The sequence below is a fragment of the Diaphorina citri genome, unplaced genomic scaffold, assembly GCF_000475195.1.
Source record: "Diaphorina citri unplaced genomic scaffold, Diaci psyllid genome assembly version 1.1 scaffold1931, whole genome shotgun sequence".
Taxonomy (NCBI): domain Eukaryota; kingdom Metazoa; phylum Arthropoda; class Insecta; order Hemiptera; family Psyllidae; genus Diaphorina; species Diaphorina citri.
Genome location: NW_007379357.1, coordinates 21,109 through 27,431, shown reverse-complemented (window position 1 = coordinate 27,431; position 6,323 = coordinate 21,109). Strand labels below are relative to the sequence as shown.

The window sequence follows — 6,323 nt, the reverse complement described above, 5'->3', positions numbered from 1 at the left end:
TTCAGAAAAAACACTTGTTTCACTAGGTGCCCATCTCACGAATAGCATATTTTCCAATAACATTTCAACGCAACCTATTAGTATACCAGGTAAGTGGCCACACCCCAAACTTACTATTTTGCAAGATTCTATTGGACAATGCAAACAGATCAAATATAAGCTGTCAAATTTCTGAACTTATAACTGTAAGTTCAGAAAAAAAACTTGGTATAGGAGCTATCCCTTGGGGGGTATAAAGTGCTGCTTTGCCATGCAAAAGTTTCTGGGTTCGATTCTTACCATCAGTAAAAATTTGCATTGGGGGTATGCCACATTTTTCAAACTGAGGAATGAAAGGGAGCGAAACATCTATTTTATTTTTTAAATGCAATATGTAATGTAGGTATCTGTCGAACATTTAGTCCTACTTTCATGAAAAAAATTCACCAGTTTTCTCTTTGTTATTTTTTCGTACTTCTCTTTATTAAATTTTGTCTTTGAGCCTACAGACTGTCCTGAATTCTACAAATAGTGGCTCGCACCATTTCGGCGGACCTTTAGAATCTATAGTAGGTATGTATCTTTCCAACTGCATGTTACACTCTTTTACATGTTGCTGTTGTTGTTCCTAACGTCTTCGACTACACGTCCATCAAACTGTGTCAAGGTTCTCTATTTTGTCATCACACTCATCACCTTTCGGCTATAGCTAAAGCTACAACACCAACTGTGTCAAGGGAAACTGCAGCTTCTTTAGGGTTGCTCCATAGAGAAGTCAGGTCCAGGTTGGTGGGTTTTGCTGGACATGCAAACAACTAACGAACATCTTGTGGTTCAGCTAGGCATTGTGGGCAAATGTCCGATATGTTGGGTTCTATTCTGGTTTTATAGGGGTAATACTCTGGAGAGGGTCGCGCCCCTTTTAAAATAAAATAAAAAAAAAAAAACATCTTGAGAGAGATTTCTCGACAGCCATACATATTACACATCCAAGACCTTGGTTAGACTGAGGGAGTAAAGGAGTTTTCAGTCCCATCTCAGCTGGATTCTTGTCCAGGTCTAGCCTTGGAAGCCAGCAGTTCCATTGAAGGCCCAAGCGTTTTCACCGAAAAAGGTATAAAAGGGTGGTCTTCTGCTATCTGCTTGTATTTTGTCTTCTTTTGTGTTGCTCGGGCCTAAGTAATAAATAAAAATGAATAAATAATAATAACCTAACAAACGAACAGACAAACAAATACACATACTTACAACAAGAGAATTTTGGCCGGTGAAATCTGCCGTTAGAGATTTATCTCCATATATCTTGGTAATGTTGAAACAACTCAAAAACTGACTGCTTTAACCCGCGGCTTTTTCAACCATCTTTCTTTTTTCATCACGCATCATCTATTTCCTATTTCCCATTTCACACAAGGAGCATTACAACAAAACATTCAAGTAATAAATAAAAATGAATAAATAATAATAACCTAACAAACGAACAGACAAACAAATACACATACTTACAACAAGAGAATTTTGGCTGGTGAAATCTGTTGTTAGAGATTTATCCCCATACATATATCTTGGTAATGTTGAAACAACTCAAAAACTGACTGCTTTAACCCGCGGCTTTTTCAACCATCTTTCTTTTTTCATCACGCATCATCTATTTCTTATTTCCCATTTCACACAAGGAGCATTACAACAAAACATTCTATTTAATATTTAATTTAGTTCAGTACATACGTTATGTACTCTCTTTTCATGGATTTTTTTACTACATTTTATGAAATACTTCTCTTTTTTTTCTCGTGTCTGAAAAAGAAGTTCTAATAGTAATTTATTTTTATATTTATTTTATATTTCTAGGAAATATTTAATTTAGTTCAGTACATACGTTATGTACTCTCTTTTCATGGATTTTTTTACTACATTTTATGAAATACTTCTCTTTTTTTTTCTCGTGTCTGAAAAAGAAGCTCTAATAGTAATTTATTTTTATATTTATTTTATATCTCTAGGTTTTTATGTAATTTGTTTTTCTTCTATGAAATTATTGTTCTTGGTGAAATTAATTTGTGTATTTTGTGATATGTGGAGAGAATAGACATGACTAGGTAACACTAGATTATAAATGTAAACTGTAATACAAAGTGCACTAAAAAAACTAGTACTTTCCTTTTTCTAATATGACCTATTTTAAATATTACCGGCGCCTTTCAATAGTTGTTTCCTTATCTTATCTTCAATAGGTATTTATAATTCTAATGAACAGCAATTGTCAGAAGTTGCAAATCAGGGCATTTTTAATTCTATCAACTAACCTTTTTTTATGTCTAGAGTTACTTTTTCATTGTTTATTCTCTCCACATATCTTCCGGATGATTTTGACATTTTATTGAGGGTCGATGAATTTTGATGTCTCGAAATTTTCATAAATAATAACAATGCACTTTTGACACTCCTAAGCAAAGCAATATTAGACCGGGCAATTTAGATTTATTGTATAAAATAGTCCCCTAAATATTCTTCATTTCCATACCTGTGCACTATTTTTGAGCGGAAGTTTTTAATGACCTAATCCCCTAAACCTAAAATTAAAGAGTTTTTGTATGGGCCACTACTTAAGGGACTCCGCGTCTTAGCACATATTGACGGTATATTTTTAGACATACCCATGATTAAATTTTCATTAGTCATAGCTTTAAATATGACACGTATTATATTATATACAATTAATAATTCATGGATTTAATATTTATCTTTCATGGATTTACTATTTTTCCTCTTCTTGGGAAGATCTAAGAAAATAATGGTGATAGAAGAAAAATATTTAATTTTTGTCATAATAGAATTATTTCAAATATGACACTTTTGGCGATTTCCTTTAGTTAGTTATTTAGTGATTTTCAATTGTCATAAACTTATGACACTTGAACGGTGAAAAATGGTTATGGAAGAAAGTGTTTCAATTTGCCCCTAAAGGCTGTTCCATGAAGAACGTTGAACTTTGCAAAATTTAACGTGGTTGGATGGAAGAACTCCTTCAGGAGAATCTTTCCACTGAAAAGGAATAAAAAAAAACTAAAAAAAAAAAAAAAGAAAAGAATCAATATTATTTTCATTCATTGTTTACTATAAGTCCAACTCAATAGGTGATGTCATTTTAACATCAAAATATTCACAAGTGCAAAGTTGCTTTCAGGAACAGGCTCTAGAAATTGACTTTTAATTACCCCCCTCTAATCTTTCTTTTAAAAACGTTTAATCTTATCTATAAAGGAATAAGGAATGCTTTTATTCCTCCCTTAGTCATTTTGACCGAAATATTTTGCATGTTCTCTTCATTTGAGATCCGTGATTGTTAACAGTATTGAACTTCAGTTTTAATCTTTTAACTTAGTTTTTTTCCTAGTTGGTAAAATCTCTTTAAAATGAACTTGAGACCTCGTAAAAATTTTATCTCTGAACAAGCTGGGCCCGTCCCTCCGGGAATTTTTTAGCCCGTAGTTTATTCGATCGTGATTAGAGAAAATCAGTACCTATGTACCTTGTACCTACCTACCTAATTTGTTTAATATTCATTTTATTTGTTTAATATTCAGTTTATTATTATTACCACCATCACCATACCCATCCCCAGCATCCAGCATCCAGCATCCAACATCCAGCATCCAGCTTCCAGCATCCAGCATCCAGCATCCAGCATCCAGCATCCAGCATCCAGCTTATGCTTTTGGAAACTCTAATTAATTTTAATGGATAAATAATAACGAAGTACAAAAAATCAACTCGACAGGGTGTTTGTAAAATCTTTCCCAGACCTTTGTGTCTAAAACTCGCTTAGAATTCGTCGTCAAAAACCCATAATTTGAATTTGAATGAATTGAATTTTTTCCGTCAAAAACGACTTTCGAAATATCAAATTGAATTTTAGTATGGCATAAAATTAGTCCTTTAAAAGCCTGAAAAGAGGCCTGGAATTTTTTTACAACCACTCTGTCTCAATCTTTCTACCTATAATTTCTACAATGAATCATTTTAGTGTTACCTGCTATAATATTTATGTACATGAGGTACATACCAATTTGATTAGTTTTCAATGAAAAATGGAAAAACCCAAAAGGAAGACAATCTGTTTCTTTGTTTGTATTCCATTGGATTTTATCATTAAACCTGAGTTTCAAGAACCTAATTTAACATAATAAAAAGTCCAACTCAATAGGTGATGTCATTTTAACATCAAAATATTCACAAGTGCAAAGTTGCTTTCAGGAACAGGCTCTAGAAATTGACTTAATTACCCCCCCTCTAATCTTTCTTTTAAAAAACGTTTAATCTTATCTATAAAGGAATAAGGAATGCTTTTATTCCTCCTTTAGTCATTTTGACCGAAATATTTTGCATGTTCTCTTCATTTGAGATCCGTGATTGTTAACAGTATTGAACTTCAGTTTTAATCTTTTAACTTAGTTTTTTTTCCTAGTTGGTAAAATCTCTTTAAAATGAACTTGAGACCTCGTAAAAAATTTATTGTGTAAAATCAGAATTATGCTTTTGGAAACTCTAATTAATTTTAATGGATAAATAATAACGAAGTACAAAAAATCAACTCGACAGGGTGTTTGTAAAATCTTTTCCAGACCTTTGTGTCTAAAACTCGCTTAGAATTCGTCGTCAAAAACCCATAATTTGAATTTTAATGAATTGAATTTTTTCCGTCAAAAACGACTTTCGAAATATCAAATCAAATTTTAGTATGGCATAAAATTAGTCCTTTAAAAGCCTGAAAAGAGGCCTGGAATTTTTTTACAACCACTGTGTCTTAATCTTGCTACCTATAATTTCTATAATGAATCATTTTAGTGTTACCTGCTATAATATTTATGTACATGAGGTACATACCAATTTGATTAGTTTTCAATGAAAAATGGAAACCCAAAAGGAAGACAATCTATTTCTTTGTTTGTATTCCCTTGGATTTTATCATTAAACCTGAGTTTCAAGAACCTAATTTAACATAATAAAGTTGGAAAATTAAATGTTTGCATTATCTTGATTAATTTTATGTATTTTTAGGATTAAGTAGGTATGTTTTTTTAATGAATTCTATTCTTTATGATTTAATGTATTCCTTCATTTTATTTTACTTATTGTTTTTTATGTTTGTTTGTATGTTTTTTTAATGAATTCTATTCTTTATGATTTAATGTATTCCTTCATTTTATTTTACTTATTGTTTTTTATGTTTGTTTGAAAAAATCAAAAGAAATGTGAAATCCCTTAGTTACTGTGAGTTGTGCCTATGACGTCATCATTATCACTGTATTTCATTATTTATTATTATGACTATTAAATGCACCTGACAATTAGATAGTATTACAGTATAATATTTAATAACTGGAAATCAACCTATAATAATTAATATTCTCATGAACATAATTAAACCCTAAATGGTCTTTGGTAAAATTTAAGTTTTAATATTCTTTGAAAAACTTGTATTTAAATGTCACTATTAATACTTCTACCTAAATAGTTTTAAGATTAAATAATCTATTATTTTTTACTGACAAAGTAGTTTTACTCGCGCAATGTTTGCATTTAAACTGAGGATTGACGTTCATACAGCATTGTGGTTCCAAAATCTTCACAAATATTTCCCCTTATAATCCTCTTGGAACAGCTGAATATTGAATAGGGCTTTGTAAATTTTGACAGTTGACATGAGGTTTCGAAACGTAAGACAAACTTGATTTTAAGCTGACAGATTTTCCCAAACTGACTTGATCCTTTTTGAGATCTACATAACATTTCCAAATCATTTTAAGAATTATTATTTAATCACTTACTTTTATTAGGTATTTTATTTTATTATTTTATCAATTTATTTCTTCGCATCGATTTAATTTTACAATTCTTTTTAGTTCTTTTATTTTTCAATTTTACTTCACACTTTTAATTTTATGTATTTTTTTCTTTTTTTTTTTTTAATTTTACTCTATTTTTTCCTTCATTTATTATTTCCTAGGCTTACAAATACAATTAATTATTTTTCAATGAAATTTTAAAATTTAATTTATATTTTTAGACGTTTTTTGAATTTTTATAATATTACAGAAATACCAACTGCAGAAATCAAAAGGATTTCTCTCGTTGCGTTAATTAAGAGGAGAATTTGAATGGTGAAACAGAATTTTGAAAAAATGGCGCATAATCACTAACGGTCGATTAGTCTGATCAACCATATTGTTTGTGTTGGTGAAATCCGCCATTAGCGTATTAATATAGTAGGAGAAATAGTAGTATTAGCGCCACATGTTTTTTATTTGAGAAATTCGTCAAAATGAGAGAAAAAATGAGAA

General features: G+C 30.6%; 1 long non-coding RNA gene across 1 annotated transcript; it reads left to right on the top strand.

Moving 5' to 3' along the window:
• The first annotated feature begins 1,840 nt into the window (after positions 1–1,840).
• On the top strand, positions 1,841–4,962 carry LOC113470918. Its single transcript, XR_003393806.1, has 2 exons — positions 1,841–3,116; positions 4,187–4,962. It is a non-coding gene; the product is annotated as an uncharacterized LOC113470918 (long non-coding RNA).
• Positions 4,963–6,323: the final 1,361 nt, after the last annotated feature.